Here is an 18097-nt window from a genome sequence, read left to right as displayed (position 1 = left end):
TGTGTTGTATGGGTTGCAGGACGTGTCTGACAATACACGATCCGCTTCTACTTGTTCTTTTGCTTCGTTTCCTTGTGTCATGGTGCATCTTCCTCTACCTTTCAATTTTCATTTCGAACCTTTGGTGAATGGAATATCATCTACATGTTTCTATCATTCTTCGTATTTATTTTTTATCATTTTCAAATTTCTGCAGTTAAAATGACAAAAAAGAAAAAGGGAATTTTTTCGTATATTCGTGATTGCAATGTTTCTTTTCAAGAATTTCTTTTTATTTCGAAATTTTATTCCTGCTGTATAGTTTTCTATGTTTGCTGCTCGCTTTTAGAAAGGAATAAGATTCTTTCTATTTTTAGAAACTTTGATTTCTTTCGTTAAATAAAAATAGAAATAAAAATAGGAATTCTTTTACAAAATAAAATTGCATCGTGTTTATTTTTCGTGTTTGTTGGAGATTTTTTTCGATGATTCGTTTTTTAAAAAAATATCAGGATTAAAAAATTTACAAATTATTCATCGTATATTTCAAAAAATTTTCACTTTTAAATATCATGAAATTTATGTTTCATTATAGAAAGTATAATAGCAACGTTTCACCTTTCCATCCGGTTTATTAATTATTCCATGTATAAATTCGAGGTATTTTTTATTTTGTCAGAAAGAATTCAGAACTTAAAAGTGCTTTCTTTACAAATAAGAAATGCCTTTTTCTCTTAGAAATAAAACATTTTAAAAGTGCATTTATCTTTTTTGCACGTACGACATTCTTTTGATCCTATTATACGTTCTTTATCTTTATTAGATCTTCGATTAAATTGTCTATAGCAATAAAACTTCGTCCATGATCACCATATTTTTACAATCTCGAGTGAGAAAATTGATCGAGAATCGGATAAATTGGAAACGAGACATATTTTTCAATATAGTTAATCGATTAATTAATATATTTGATATATTGAATTGATTCATTGGAAATTAATATCTAGTCAGATTATTTTTTTTGATATAACACAATTTTAAAGATAAATCTTTTATATTTATTGTTCTAAAATCAATATATATTTTCTAGAAAAATATATGGCGTATGAAATTGTGTATATTTTTTTGTATATTTATTTTCGAAGATTTTAAACCTTTCATCATCGGATATTGTATACAATTTCCAGCATTGTGCTAGTCTTTCTATACTGGTCACCAGAGAGATTTGTATGAAATACGATTCTCACCAGCATTGACCCAACATATAAACACATGTAATCCATGGATTTCTAAGCTGTAGGTTCCTGATCCTCAAGAGAGATGGTTATTTTATTTTGCAACTATATGTGTGAAAAAATTTCTAATATCATCATGCGGATATATTAACTATTTTATATTCGCTATGATAGATTCTTTGATATTTCTCCTTAATTTCCATTTCTGGATTTTTATTTATTTTTATTATTAGTTTATTAGAGATGTGTTTTATTATAACAAGAAAAAGAGATTGTTGCAGATTTATATAAAAATGTCACGAGAAGAGGTCATGTGTGGAAAAAGATTGAAAAATACATTACTATTTTAAGGTTACAACATTGACAAGACAAAGATGTTGATTTATTTTTAGGTTAGAAGAATACCCTAAGAATATTAAGAAATATAGAGTGTTAAGAAAATAAATAGTACTCAAGAGAGCCATTGATTTTAGAGTTATGTCCTACAACTCTGATACCATTTTGTTACCATGTCTGTATTTTGTTTTTAACATGCTTCATGTACCGTAACACGTGTTTTAGTTGGTTTTACTGATAAATTCACTAGCAGATTCAAGTAGAAATCTCTTCTCTCTTTGTTTTCTATCTTTCTTTGTCTTTCTTTATTATTACACAGTCAGGATTATATGATTAAGGTGTCTGAATGTAAGCCATAGTGTAAGCTGTGTCTTAACGAAGATATATTTCGACGTGTCTCTCAGCATTGCAAGTAGTTTCATCACGGGTCATACACAATCAGAGTGATACAGTTACCTTAGGACATCATTTATTTTAGGACATGATTTATGATATTTGATTTATGTTCTTATTCAATACGATCTAAAAATTCTAGAATTTATTTTTAAGTCAAATAATAAAAAACAGAAGAAATTCTTTGAGAAGAATATTGTAATATGATTGATTGTTTTTGATAGAGCCAATAAAATCTAAAAATAGACAAATTCATTGATCATTAAATTATCATTAAAAGATCATTAGAAAAATTGTTTTTTAATTAATTTAGTCGATAAAGATCGAATAAAACTTATTTTATAACGTTCGTGAAAAAATTAGCACGTTTGAAGTGAAATCTTGTTTTTAATTATATGGAGATTAATCGAATGATGCATTCAATTTATTCAGTAAATGAAACGTGAAACAATTGACAGTTGAACAAAACATAATTAATTAATTATACAAGCGAATATTATATATATTTGCATAATTATTAATTATAGTAGAAGAAAATGATTGGTATTGGAAAATATTAATATTATGTATTGAAATCATTAAAAGAGAAAAAAATAGGTTATGTTTCTTCAGAGAATTTGGAAATATTAGTTTCTATTTTCATTTCATTTTGAAATATCGCTTTCAAAATTTTCGAAATTCTTTTTCATGAATTATCATGTTTAACTTCTTAAAAATCTACGACTTTTTCAAATATTTTTTAATTTGTTCCCTTATAGGTTATGTTCGATCTTTCAACTTCATGAATTTTCCAAATATATTTTTCCTATTTCGTGAATTTTTAAAGACGTTTTAATTCTCTCTTTAACGTTAAAATATTAGTTTCTAAATTACATTTATAATCACTTAGTTATAATCAATCTGGTCATAATCTTACTATTAGAAAATAATTAATTTTATTATAAATTCATGTGGAATTATTAATTTTGATTACATAAAAATCTTCTCTTTTAACCTCTTTGTTCATTCACATTGTTACTTGCTACAACATTAAATTTTAACCTTCCGTTTAAAGTCCCTAAGGGATATCGTACACGTACAATACTTCTTGTACGCTGTAACTTTCCTTTTGTGACATCGTATTCTCTACGAGTTAAATGAATACACTAACTTCGCAATTCATCTCGTTCAAATCGAGTACAGCCTTGTCCTCGCACGTGAGGAAACTATGAATTTCTAGGGACTTTGGTGAACAGTGATTAACTTTTGCGTAAAAACAATTTCGAATTTCATTTACATTATGATTTCATTTATCTTTCTTAACTTACGTATAGTTAGACATGTTTAATTAATTATTTTGTCGAATATTGCTCGATATATATGCAAACGATAATCAAATTTCTGGTAGAAACGAATATGTATAATAATTTTATTTATTTTTTGATAAATATATGCACGTATATATTTGTTGTGTAATTATAATTGATTGATAATTGAATAATTAGTTACACGCAGACTAAATTTTTGCTAGAAGATATAATATATGTAATTATCTTGTTGGAATATTAATTGTCCAATCGTGCAGCAGGGATAATCGAAAAAATAACGACCCTATTTAATTAGGGACATTTGAATAGCGTATGTTGGAATGTATGACTGCGGTTCACCACAATATGGCGCAATCCCAATTAATCTTGCAACGAAACGTTTGTGCTCAAGGTTTCAAGATCATCATTTTAATTGATCGAACATCCAACAAAAATTGATTAGTGAGTTTGTCTCTTGCAGTAATATATTCCTCTGTATCGATTTCGTTACGTTGTTGTAAAAGTTTGCTTAAATTCATGAAACTTTATAAACTTTTCAGTTAGTTATAAATTATGCCGGAGAACGAAATAACTTCAAAATTATTCTTATAACTCTGTTAACCCTCGATTCTTGTAACTTTGCAACTTTGCAATCTCCAATTTCATAATTTTTCTACTTGCCAATCCTCTCAAAATTCTCTCTTTTCGAATTACGTCATTCCAATATTCCGATCCTCCATTTCTCAACTTTGCAATTTCCAATTTCCTAATTTTCCAATTTTCCAATGTTATTTCTCCTATTTTCGGAGAGAAAAAATTACTTCAAAAAAAAAAAAATTCTAATTCTCCACCCTCACTTCCAATTCTCCCTTAATTTCCACTTAACTTTCCATTACTCTTCTCGCTCTCCTATAAAAAGAGTTGGAAAATCAAATGATAAAACGATTCGAAAGCACCGCAGAATCCAGTTTAATAATGATTCTCACGCTTTTCAAAACTATCGTTTCATCGGCCATAAAAGTTCAGCCGGATCAGTGTTTCCAAGTCACCCGGTGTGCACTCGGTTATCGGTAAAACTTTTAATTGGGGTGCACGCGAGCCGGAGAGAGGGGGAAGGGGAGGGGAGGGGAGGGAAGAGGCAGCGTTAACCGTGATATTGGAAGATTTCTTGCCAAGTGGCGGTGTATAAATACCGGGCAGGGGATCGAGAAGCTTTCCAAAGTGGTTGGAATCGCGTTGACGCGTGAAAACACCGTGGAGAAAAGAACTTTTCCACCGATTCTTCCCGTCGCTCGCGAGACAGAGATTAAAAAATCCCAACGTTTCGTCAAGTTCTCTGCTCGGGGATGGAGAGGGGGAGGATGAAGAGAGGGGTCGCGTTAAATTGCGGTGGAAAAAAGAAAACCTCGGTTGAAAGCATCGATATTAGGTTTGAAGGGCATTTCCCATGGGAATCTCGTTTGAATTTCCTCTCCAATGAAATATTCACGGTGTGGTATAGGGTTTTCTTTCTTTCTTCTCTCTTTTTTTTTTTTACTTGCAACTCGGAGAAGCCATATCCTGTATAAAATAGTTATATAGCGGGATACTAGACGATGAGGAATCTTGTGGAAGGTAAAAATTGTTGCCTTTCGGGAGTAACGAGAATTTTAACGCGGAGTGAAACTTTTTCTTTTTTTTCCTTTTTTTATTTAGAGGCACGTGCAAATGAAGTTTGAAGATTTGATCTTCTTTTTTTTTTTTCGGGTGGAAAATGAATTTACACCCGAATTTGATTAATTCGTGATCGAATTTCGGATACGAGTACGAGATGATCGACAGATGGGTTTATTCTACGTGTGAAAAATGTAAGAAATGCGTAGAAAGGAATTATTTCTAGGATGGTAAAAATATTCGAAATAAATTCTGATTTTTTTATAAAAATTACATAAATCTATTGTTTGAATTACTGTACGAATTAAAATATTAAGATTAATAGATCGAAAGTTAATTAAAGTTTTACTAAAATATTTCGATGGAAATGAATCTTATTTTCTAATTTATATTTATTTTTTATTTACACGTTTTTAAAATAAAGTTTCGTAAAAATAAAAGAAGATATGTATTCTTTTTTTCACAATTCATATCCATATATAATGATCAAGCTGAAATAATAAAGAACTATTATTTTTTTCACAGATAATAAAAATAAATATAAACAATACCCCGTTACGATATATCAAGATTATTATACGTAGATTCTACTGTATCTAAATGAATTTCTAGATCAAAACGGGGTATTAATTATTCGGAATAAAAGCTTTTATATTTACGTAATTTATTCCCTTTTCCACAAGAGAGAACATTAATACATTCATTATATTTTATGAACTTTTTATTATTGCATTTTATTATTGTATACAGAATATTTTCATTCGTTTTTTTCATTAGAAATATCACACAATACAAGATATTTTTTGTTAAATTTCATTTTATTGTAAAAATAAATCTCGTTCAATTTTTTTGAATTAAAAAAAAAAAAAGATACGCATCGAATTACATTTAACACGTATTGGACATATTTTCCTCAATTCAATTCCGATATGCAGAATATTCTCCTATATTTTTTTCTTTTCACAAAAAATAATATTATACCCGTGCTATGTATTTTCCATATCTGCAATTTTATACACGAAGAATATTTATTTTATTCCGCTAAAACTAACATTGAACTACTTACTCCACGCATCACAGCTGAATTTTTTCGCATAAAATATTCTCCTCGGAGAATATTTTAAAATATTTAAAATAATATCCCCTCTTGTAAAAATCTTGTGAAAATTTTCCAACGATATTTTATATATTTTATTCGCAATTATTTCATTCGCGGCCAACACGTTTGCTCTTTAAACGAAAAATGAAATATCATAATTTTTTTACATCCATTTACAAACACTTTCGATTAGAATCTTTCTCTTAATAAATCTCACGAAAATTTCTCGTGAACGAAGTTCCCGTTCCATTAGTCCCTAAAAATAAAATGCAAATTTATCAAGAAAGAAAAGAAAAGATAGACAATTTCAAGAATGAAAAATTCTCTAATAAAATTTCAATTCTTTATTCCTGTTTTAACGCTTCGCCATCTCTAATGCCACGATAAAAAAATGCAATATGAAATTGGCACAATTTTCAAAAAGAGGGGAAAGAAAATTTTTCAATAATTGGCTCGAACTTTTGGTGGATTATCTAATTGGAAACGTAATCGCATCGACAGATGGCGTTTTGACGAAACACAAGTCGGTTTATTCGATCGAGGTTTGTTTTCGGCTCGAGCATTTTCGTCCAAACGCGTACTGAAAGCGCGCCGTGGCGGGAATTTTACCAAGTATTTACCTTTTCGATTGCGAGACGAAGAGGTCTGCGCAACGACACGGCAATTTGTTAACTGCAGTGAATCCTCGAACCGTGGAGGAAAATATTCTAACGTGATGCGAATTTTTCCCCACTAAGCGACGCCACTATCGCGGATTAAAATTTGTTCTTCTTACTTTGGAAAATGGAATATTATATATAAAGGTAAAAAAATGTGGCAAACTTTTTGTCCGATGAAGTTTAGTTTCAATTTTCAATGGAAGATGACGAAGATGACGAGCAGATCGAATCGATGGGAGATTGATTGATGATTATTTCCAATGCGTTTTTAATCAACTGTAAATGTAAATTTAACTTAATGGCAATTAAGTTCTTTTAGAAATACGTTGTAAAGATAATATTGTGGAAGTGGTTAGGTATATTGTGATAATTGTGTTAATATATTTTTACATTAGACTTGACGAGAGATGTTCAAAAATGATGATCTATCGATCGACTTTTGATCGTGGAAAGGTATGGAAAGGTCAGAGGGCGCTAGTCAATATTTGACGAGTTTCGATGCTTGATGTGTTTAGTTTAACACGAAGCATTGGCATGTTGGCTGTTGTATATCCACTGCCGTGGAAATTAGATGGAACGTATCAACATTAGTCGTCTGATCTCAAAAAAGAAAAGGCTGAAACTACCAAAAGTTTTAAATTTTCGTAAAGGCCAAGTAAATATTTAAAGCGTGTACCTCAAACTACTTTATTTAAAAGCCCCAATTTTATAATCGGTTTTAATCCCTTTGCCCCGATTCCGTCAAATTAAAAAGTAAATATTTCTCTGAATGTAAACATCAACGTGTGATATTTTCCAATATTCTCACAGAAATTTTTCAAATTTTCTTAGAGACAGATAAAAAAAGATCAAATGTTTCCTCTAATGTCCAAAATATTTTGAATTATGTATATATCGTATAAATTTTCACATAAAATTCCCTGACATTATTCCCTTTCTTATTTTCTTTTCTATTATTCTATTTTTTTTTGCCATATTTTAATATTTCTACAACTTATCGAACTTAAATTTTCATTCACGAAAATTTCTACACTTCCCTTAATTACACATACCGTTCAACACGTTCCATAGATTCCAACTCTTCGAAATTTCAATTTTCATCCATATTCTTCAACATGTTCCACCCCGATATCTCTCTATTAAGCAGAAATTTTCGAAAATTACCACAATATTTTTTTTATACACAGGTTCCAAACAAGCCTGGATCGATATTTCCTCCGCTATCTTTTTTTCTTTCTTTTTTCCTGTCAAACACCCGGTATACACTTTTAGCTGACGTATCGCAATTCATTCGAGTACACGGTCAAATGCGTCCGCGATTCATCCTCTGCAGACGAATCAATCGACCTACGCCACGCACGAGTACCAAGATTATCCGCCCCGTGTTTCCAAAAAAAAGAAAGAAAGAAAGAAAGAAAAAAGAATCACCTCTGACCACGCCCTTTCCCGCGCTTTTCTCGGCCCCAAGTTTTATTCGCCATCTCCACCCCCTACCCCGATCACACAGCCAAAAACCATTGAACTAGATTTTCAGAGGTCTCTGTAACGAGGGCATTTTGAGAGCAATTAAGCTCGCCTCGAAATATATAGACTCGTGTTCCGCGATCAATGGAATTTCGGTGGGGTTGTCTGGAATCCCGCCTTTCGTTGCCTTCTAAATAATATCTTCCTTTCCCTTCTTCAGAATTTTTGAGTAATTTTCCAAGCATAGCGTTTCTGAGTATTCCGAGTATTGGAATGGTGAAAAATGGATATTTGTTGGCGGTTTCGAACGAATGTTGTTTCCCTTTCGCGCTGGGATATTTCAATGGTAGTGTTTTTTTTTAGTTTTGGAATATTTTTTTTAGTCCTTTTTCGACGATTCAACGACGATTCCTTGGGGAAGAAGTGTCGTGTTGGTTGTTATGGTGGGATAATGGTAGAAAGATAGATTGCTGGTGTTTGAATAGTGTGCGTAATTTTTGTTCCTCTTAGAATTATTTTGGGAACAATTATTATGCTCGGGATTATTCTAACTCTCTTCTATTGTTCCGTTCATTTGGAAAGGATAGATATATATAGATAGATCTGAATTGGAATTTCGTAACATTTCAGGATATTCTAACGTCTTACTTTCAATACAGGATATTATTCTAAATTAAATCTTAATTCTTTCCTTCCTATTTAAAATAAGAAGAATTGTTACTGTTTTCTTTTTTAACTCGAGTTAATTTTCCTTCTATTCGCGATTTCTTGATTTTACAATCTCAAAGTTTTCAATATTACGGTTAGAATGATATCTGGAAATAAATATTTTCAAGCGAATTTAATTTTTTTCTCGATCGTACTTTCTTGATCTTACAATTTTCAATATTTTACTTGGGATTCCCCACGAGAGACGCACAATAGTAGAAAAGAATAGATATTGGACTCTTTCAAATGGATCTATCCATTGTTTCGTATATATTTTCGTTTCGGAACTTTAGGACATTCCAATATTTTTGCTCAACATGTTCCACCATCGAACAAGATAGAGGAAAAAGTTGGGATGATTCACGAACTGAAATATAGCAAAACGTTTTTGAGGAAAATACTTTCTTTATTTTTACTTATTCTCCTCGCAAAATCGACGATTTTTCATCAAATCGATATTATTTTCAATAATTAATAATCAATCGAGAAACATCCGTTTAATAAAAATCAAATTATCTAACCAATATTTTCCTATTTCGCTTTCACGAGAAGAAGAAAACGAAAATAAGAAGAATAAGAAAAAGAAAAAAAAAAAGAATGAAAAATCCTTTAATATTTCAAGCGAATACATTTTTCATGCAACAGCTGGAAGAATTTTGAATAATTAAAAAATAAATCTGCTGCTCTACTGTTATAACTTCTCTCTCCATACTCTAAAAAAAAAAAAGAAAGAAGAACACGATACATTTTCCCGATAAACAAAGGCGAAGAATCCAGTTACGCGGAATTAACAACGAAACGGCCCGCCATTTATCCTTCTTCCTCGATCGTATAAATAGGGTTGCAAGCTAGAAATTTCACCCGTATCGTTTCTATCGGCGACGAACGCTCCCTCCACGGAATGGAAATCCCACGGAAATGCGATTAGACCCGATTAATCATTCTGCAGCGTGGCTCGTTACAGGGTTACGTGGACGATTGTTCGTTTCATTATTGGGATACTGGAGGGATACTCGCGGTTTCCGGTATCATTTTCAAGTGTTTTCAGCGGTCGACTTACGATCGTCGTGCCTGTTTGCGGAGAAAACATTGTTAGTTTGTTGGAATTTTCAAAGTGTAATCGTAATCTGGTGTAATTTTGTTAATATCGGGAATACCGTAATTTTTGTTATTTCTGTATGATTGTTTGTAATTTTTCTTCTATTATTTGTCGCTGGAATTTTGAGAAAAGAAAAAAATTGTAATTCGTTGCTATTTTATTTTGCAAAAATATCGTGTCTTCGTAATTATTCCATGATTGTTTGTAATTTTTGTCATGTCTTCGTAATTATTCCATGATTGTTTATAATTTTGGTTATAATTAGTGTCTTCGTAATTATTTCAAAATTGTTTATAATTTTTATTCTATTATTTATCATCGTAAATTTGTGATTCGTTGTTATTTTATTTTGGAAAAAGGAAATTCATTTCATTTTCGAAAGAAAATACGTTGCATGATTTTTGGTGTTTTATAATTATCATATCGAAAATTTAAAGTTAAATTGTGATCCATTGTTATTTTATTTCGCACGATAATTGTTGGTATTTTGAAAATAAATTATAATTTTAATTATAAAAGTAAAATCTTTCGTTAAAGGAATAACTTCCGATTTGAAATGATCCATTCAATGAGAAGTTCTTCTTGTAAATCGTGTGACAAGGTGACAGTCTATAGGCTTGGCTGCTTGACAATCATTCAATGGATTTTAATTTAAGATTCTTGAAAATTTAATTAAAATACTTGAGAGTTCCTTAGTGTAATTGAATTTCACAGTTTTGAAAGGGACTTTTAACTACGAGGCCTTTCCCTAAGTTAAGAAGGATTTTTTTTTTCACTTAATTGCTTTTATATAAATCAAATAAAGTTAATTTCAATTCTTTCTCGTAATAATTAAACAAATATTTATTTACAAAGATCTAAAAGATATCAAAAAATAATTTCCTAAGGCTTTCTCTTCTGATTTTTTTTTCCCCTTTTTAAATTACAGATACAAAGATATTACGTTAAATTATTTAAAAATCAATTGCTTTACAAAGTCAATCGTATAAAATCCAGGATTTAATATTTAATGTAAACTCGTGCTATTTGTACAACAGCTTTCAACATGATCGTACATAAATCCACTTCGTTAAATACGATAAAGGACACTTTTAACAAACCATATATCGTAAGCTTTGTTTAATTGATCATTGATTTATTTGCTGTTTACAATTTTTTAATGCAAAAATACCCAGGATAAAACGCAATTGAAAAATAAATTATCTATTGCGTTTATCTTCAATTTTCACGCTGAACGGTGAATTTCTATCAAATACTATGAATTCATATTAGCAGAATTTTAAAATATCGATAAATAAATTGTTTATATTTGCAATTTTCATACAACAATTTTTTTTCGTACGAATATATTTTTTTTTCTACGTAATTTTATGGTTTCTATCTGTATACATATATGATTCTAAGATCATAGAAAAATAATTCGTTTTCAATCTAAATTTTTCATTTTATATCTGTTGTTTGTATCAATAATATTCGTTTTAAATATTCTCCAGTGGAAGATTCTTCGATATAACATTTATTCGTATTTTCCACTTTGGAAATCATAATTTTTCTACAAGATACAAATAAATTAGAAAGGAAGAATACGAATAAATAGGAATTAAATAAAATAACACAGAAATTGAATTCTCAAGTTTTAATAAAAAATACGAGTTTTGATGAAATTCTCGGTTTAAAATAATTTCCAGCCAAATGATCGATTTTTTTTCCACTTTCCTTCGACTTCTCGTTCACTTTTCGTTTTTCTTTTTCGAATTTTTCCGCTCTTCGAGTCGAAGACAGTAATGTGCTCGATCGAATTTCACGGAAGTCGATTCGAAAACTCCGGAAAAGCTATCATATTCCTCGTCGTAGAGGGATCTCGAACGAGATCCAAGTAGATTCGGTCGTTCTTTGATCAGACTCGGTGAGAGGTAAGTAGCTTGACTCGCTCACTAGTCGGACAAAAGTGGTCACATCGCGCGCTCAACTGACCGTATAAAGGATCGTATAAAATTTTTAACGTATCGTTGCATAAAACAGTATTTTCAAAATGGTATATATTCAAATACTCAAAAAATCTCAATCTCTTTCAAAATCTTTTTATTTATTCCTTGTTTTTCATTTCGATCGATCGAAACTTCGAACGATTATTTATTACTCAACCCTCTTTGAACGTAGAATCACCAACTTCTTCCTTCTCATCAATTTTTTCTAATTACAATTGGATTATTGGCAAATTGTAAATTGTGCAAAAAGTAAAATAACGTCGAGCTCGAATTGTTATAATTCGACGATTTTTGAAAAAAAATAAATAAATTTAAACTCCAATGAAAAATTTGTATATCGTCATGAATATTAAAAGATATCATCACAGATCCCTTTTATGTAAAAATATGATATTTACGCATTTTAATCCATCTTTAAAAAAATTCTTTTCTTTCCATTTTTTAAATTCTTCGTTTTTATACGTTCGATCCTTAGCAGATTTGCCAATTTCTGGAAATGCAAGCCTCGAGATCGCTTTTATTCAATGGTGTGGCAATTGAAAGGTTAATACTATGTTCGATAAAAGGGAATTTCCTCGGATACGAGCGACGAGGATTTAGAAGAACGAAGAATTAGCGATCATAGGTAGGAGGTACTTTGTACTTAATCGAGCTAAAAACACAGTTTTTACTTTGGCTTTAAGCACCATTGGATAAGTAGCGAATGAAAAGAATAAAAGAAAATTAACGCGGAAAGGAAGGATTAAAAATTCCCTGTAAACTCTAAATCTTTTTCATCGAATCAACAATAAAATTATTCGAGCGTTAAAAAAAAAATTAATAAAATTTAAGCGAATATAACAATGGAGGAAAATGATCGAAAGTTTAATTTTTCACGATAATTAATTATATAATTTAAAGTAGAGATTGTACAGATTTTCTCTAGTTGTCAGTCTAGTAATAGCCAACAAATTAATAAATTAAAGACAGAAGACCAGGTACAAAGGACCAAAAAGACGTAAGATTATAAAACTGTCTTCTTCCTCATAATTCACCATTAACATCGAATGAAAGTTTCTTCTAAATATTTTCCAACCTAATTTCTCTTTCGATGGTTTCACTTTAACCATCTTTAATCATTCTTAACGTAAAATTTCCTCTTTCAAAAATTAAAGAGCAATCGACCACTTTTCACCACTTTCGAAATTTGCTCTTTTTTTTGGGGGGGGGGCCAATATTTATTATTTTTCCAATATAAATATGGGAGTATCGAGTAAAATAAATATTCATAATTCGTTAATTATAGATTGTATAACGAATAAAATTTTATCGATATAGACTTTTAAATGTTTTTTTTTTAACAGAAGAATGTTTTTTCACGATTTATAATAACCATTATCGCTATGATATATAAAACTTGCCGTGAAAATATCGAATAAAATATCAGTTGAATGTTACACGTACAGTACTGTACAAAAACGTTAAATTATCTACATTATTGATTTTGTGGCTACAAAAGTTTTCAAATATTTTCATCAAAATATTTTCATAAAAAATTTGTCAATTAACACAGCTAATTTATATATATTATATATATATTTTATATATATTTACTCACCAGAGATTTAAAAATCAATTTTCATCGTGTTTATACGTTACGTCAAAAATATTGAAATATCGTTTATCCATAATTTCATAAATAAATTGCATTTCTATTGAAAGAATAATTAAGTGCTAAGTATATTCATCTCGCGTATATACTTGTAATATCCGTCGAATGTAATATATTTTCACAGTATTTAAAAGATAAATACCAACCACGCAACCGTTCCACGTAATCTCCACGTAAAAACGAATTCAACGAATGCCAAATGCGTGTATGTATTTAGATTTAAAAAAAATCTGCATAAATCTGATTAAAACTTGGTATTAATAACCCGAGTACGACGTACTCAACGAGTATCAAAATTTACATTGTGAACCTAAAATGATTTATTTCAAAAACTTCCATATTATTCAATTCAAGCTTCTATATTAATTTCCAGGGTATCGAGGTGCACACAAATTGTAAAAGTTTTAAAAAAAAGTACTCCCATAAGGGACGAAACAGACTGAAAATCCAAATTCCAACTCCCATAACAATTTCCTCGTGCACACACCCCCATGTACTCGGATCAAACACCACCGACCGCAACTGTGTATCTTCAAATCCCTTATAAACACACTAACTGTCCATCACACCTTTCTCCCTAACCCATCAACCTTAATTAATCAACTCTTTAACCCAAGTAATTCATTATTCGAACCAATCCTCATACGCGTTGATGCACACCTTTCTTTTTAATGGTATATTTTCAAATGTATATCAAATTCACCCTAAATCATCTACTTCAAATCGTAACGTATTTCTTTTTAGTAAAATAACAATCTTTCTCAAGTTTTCTCTAAAAAAAAATCTTCGATATAACCGCCAATTCTGAATGAACTATTCAGTTTCAATTCTTAGCTAAGATTTAACCCATCCATCATGCACACCTCATAGATCCTATAATATATAAATATATATTAACGTTTCAACGTTTTCTCTTCTCATGCAAGACATCGATCCTTTCCACCCTTCGAAATTTATCGACAGTGTACATCTCAATCTCTTCTCTCCTCGCGGAAAACAAACTTGGAATCTTTTCCCTTCGAAACTTATCAACATCATTGAAAATTCAACTTTTTTAAGTTTTCGCAAAACAAACAATTTTCCCTGAAAAATTTCCAAAAATTCACATCGATATATACTGCACATCTCAATCTCTCTTCTTCTCCTCATACAAAACAACGAATCCTTTTCAACTCCACATTCAAAATTCAACTCGCATACACGTTACATTACATAAAACAGATACTACACAGTTACACACCTCTACGTCGTCTCTCCTCTTCCCATACAAGACCCAACAATCCTCCTCTTCCTCTTCTTCTTCTTCTTCTTCCTCCTCCTCCTCCTCCTCCTCCTCCTCTTCTTCCCTCCTCGTCCAAGCACCAACTCGACCCCCCGATCCAAGATCACAAAGTTCACCACCACCTCCCTCCCCCCTCGTGCGTGTCACCTTCGACGCACCCCTTTCAACGAAGGGGAGAGTTCTTCGCCCTTCCTCTTACGCCCGCCTTCTTGCACAGTTCCAGGCGCGTTCTGTGTCTGGCCGGCTTCGGTTCGCGGCTGGAACGCCGACTGCCACGGAACCCCGCCGCGCAGAGCAGAATGTTGCCGCTCTCGTCTGACGACGGCGACGGCCTGCGCGTTGCCACGGCTCGCGACGGGGGAGAAACCGAGAGAGAAAGCGAGGGGAATGCACGCAGGATCGAGCGCTGCCAGGCTTTGGGGCGGAGGGGTGGGGGGTTGCGTGGGGAGGGGGTAGGTTAGGGTGGAAAGGAGAGGAGGGTGGTTTTACGAGAGGGTGTTTATGGGCGAGAGGGAGGGGTGGGGTGGTCAGTGGTGAGGGGAGGTAAGATTCTGTGTGTCGGTTGGGCGAAGATGTTCGTTTTTGGAGGGGTGGGGGTGGGGTGAGTTTGGAACGGAGAGGGTGGATTAGCGACAACACAGGGGAGGGAAGTTTTATCGAGGGAGAGGAAAGATGTGGCTTTTTTCTTTTTCTCGAGGGAGAGATGGATGGTGGAGGCTTGTCGATTTGTTTTTGTCATTGGGATTGGGTCTGATATTTGTCTGATATTTTAATCGTCGGGTATTGTTGTAGGGTATTGTATCGTGGTGGAGATTTTTCTTCTTTTCCCTTTCGAGCGCGTCGATGAATATTTCGTTTCGACGGGGGGGAGGTTAAGGAGGATAAAGACAGAGAGTTCTCCTTGTGAAACGAGAATAATTTGAAGGAAAGGGTAAAGGGGTAATTTAATAGGGTTATTAAATACTTCATTGTGCCCGCGCTTCGCAAACAACAACAAATTAAGGTAATTACTCGAATAAATATATAATTCTCTCTCTCTCCACGGAATTGTTCGCATTAATTTAAATTACGTCAATCATTGAAACAAGGAGAATTACACTTAAAACGCGTGTAAAAATATGAAAATTTTACTTCGAGAGAGAGAGTGGGACGAGAGAAACGAGGACGAGAGTAAAAGTGAACTTGGTGGAGATAAAGAGAGAAAAATAGCCTAGTCTCATAGAGATATTTCTTGGGAATGGAAAATGCGTGGAAATATCGAAGAAGTAACGGAGAAAGATAGAGAGAGAGAGAGAAAGAAAGGGAGAGAAGGAGGGAGAGCCTCGTTGGATGGATGGGGTAAATGAGGGTCGTCGAAGGCGGTCGAAAACGGCTTTTTACGGAGAAAAATTCGATAAAGGGAAAAATATCTGAGGAACGTTCGGTGGAATAACGAGAACGAGGTGGCATGGAAAAAAAAAGTGGTATTCAGGAAAGGATACGGCGATGAGGGGTGAAAGGGTAGGAGTCGCGAAGGGAGAAAGGAAAGAGAAATGCGATATGCGATGGCGAGGTGGAGGGGAAGAAACAAACAAAAAGAAAGGAAAAGGAGAGAAGGAGAGAAAAAAGAAAGATAAAATAAAATGGAGGAGAGAGGTAATGCGAGAGGTTTCGCTGTAGAGGGAGTGGAGAGGACAATGCGTGAAGAGGAAGTATAAATGGAAGTATAAGAGAATATATAGGGCACCTGGTTTGAGTGGAAACGGTTAAATATCTGGGAAATATACAAGCGAGTTGACAACGTTCTCTGCGTTTTGAAATTCACGTTCAAATGTTTTCAAAGTGTCAAGATTTAAAATATTTGATTGATGTAGAGATTTTGCAAGGAATGAAATTTTGTATGATATCGTGATTGGCATTGAAATATAGTTTGAAATATTTGTTTGAAATTTTTGGAGATTACTGTTTAAAAAAAAAAAAACAGCGCATAAGCGTATAACGAGGGGATAGGAAAGGAAGAGAGATAAAAGTTGAAACGTTTCTCAGGTATATATTTAAGACGTTGAGTTAAGTATCTGGAAAATAACGAAGATTGGAAGGAAGGAAATATTTGGCGCGAAAGTACATATGAAGTGTGAAAGGAGATCAAGTTCTCGTATCTTATATTTCATAGTTATAACTTTCAGCAACTTTAGAAAACTCTGACAAAATTGATTTGATTTTCACCAAGTGTATATGATTATTATTATTATTATTATTGTTTGAAGTTTTTTATTTATTTATTACATTTATTACAAAAAATTTGACTGGGCTATTTAATTTTCACACAAACACATTTTTTTAAATAATAGTATATATATGGGTTATATTTGCCAAATATTAACTTTCTGTGTACGTCAATTTGAAAGTAACTGCATTAGCATAATCTCGTGTAGATTTCCATATAGAGAAGTGGTTAATGTATGTATATATACACGACACTAAAATGTCGACGTCGCATTAACTTTGAAAGTTCAAATATCTTGAAAATAATTCCACGAAATACAAATATCTTGTAGGTTTTTTCCCCGAAAATTTGTTTTCATATTGATTGCAAAAAATATAATAGAAATAAATTCCAGAATTCTTAAAGGAATTTTTTCTTCAATATAATTCTAATACGAAAATTTTTTCCATATATTCTGTATTTTCCATATTTTTTCCTGTATTTTTATTGGGCAACGCTATTGAAAAGTGTTGGTAATTGAAATATGGAGACAATACGTTTCTTTGGCATAAAAATAATTAAGAAAAAAAATATTATTATTATTTCGAGGTAATAGTATTACGTATAAAATAACGTGTAAAAACTTTTGTATTCATGATACGAAAAAGTTCGAGAGATTAATGTGTTTTAATAATAGAACGAATTTCTATGTTACTCCCTGTTCACGTATACATTTACAGTTTCAAATAAATGAATTTTTGTAATTATTCGTATAAATATATTTTAATTATCGTAAGATGTTTGAAATAATTAATACGATAAAAGACAGATAAAAATGAAAAAAAAAATTACAAACTCGAAGAAACTAAAATTTTATAAAAACCAATTTTAAAAAAAAAGAATTTTCGTTGCATTATATTATAAAAAGTTCTGATGTTGATCAACGATATCTGCTCTCGAGTGTTCTTTACTACGTTCTTAAGTATCTCTAGTGTATTTGGAACGATGCCAGTTCTCTCCCTGAGTTTGTTATGATTGGCGATACGTTAAACAACTACTAAAGTGTTAAACAAATCTCAT

The 18097-nt window shown here is 31.9% G+C and overlaps 1 protein-coding gene across 1 annotated transcript in view; it reads right to left on the bottom strand.

Moving 5' to 3' along the window:
* LOC108003877 (uncharacterized) overlaps positions 1 to 15210 on the bottom strand; it is a 34501-nt gene extending 19291 nt beyond the window's left edge. The window contains exon 1 of the mRNA XM_017066424.3: positions 14791 to 15210. The gene's annotated coding sequence lies outside the window, so the exon portion shown is untranslated. The remainder of the gene's footprint in view (positions 1 to 14790) is intronic.
* Between the last annotated feature and the right edge of the window lie 2887 nt (positions 15211 to 18097).

The sequence above is a fragment of the Apis cerana genome, linkage group LG9 (assembly GCF_029169275.1).
Source record: "Apis cerana isolate GH-2021 linkage group LG9, AcerK_1.0, whole genome shotgun sequence".
NCBI lineage: Eukaryota > Metazoa > Arthropoda > Insecta > Hymenoptera > Apidae > Apis > Apis cerana.
This window is presented reverse-complemented; position numbering and strand designations above follow the sequence as displayed.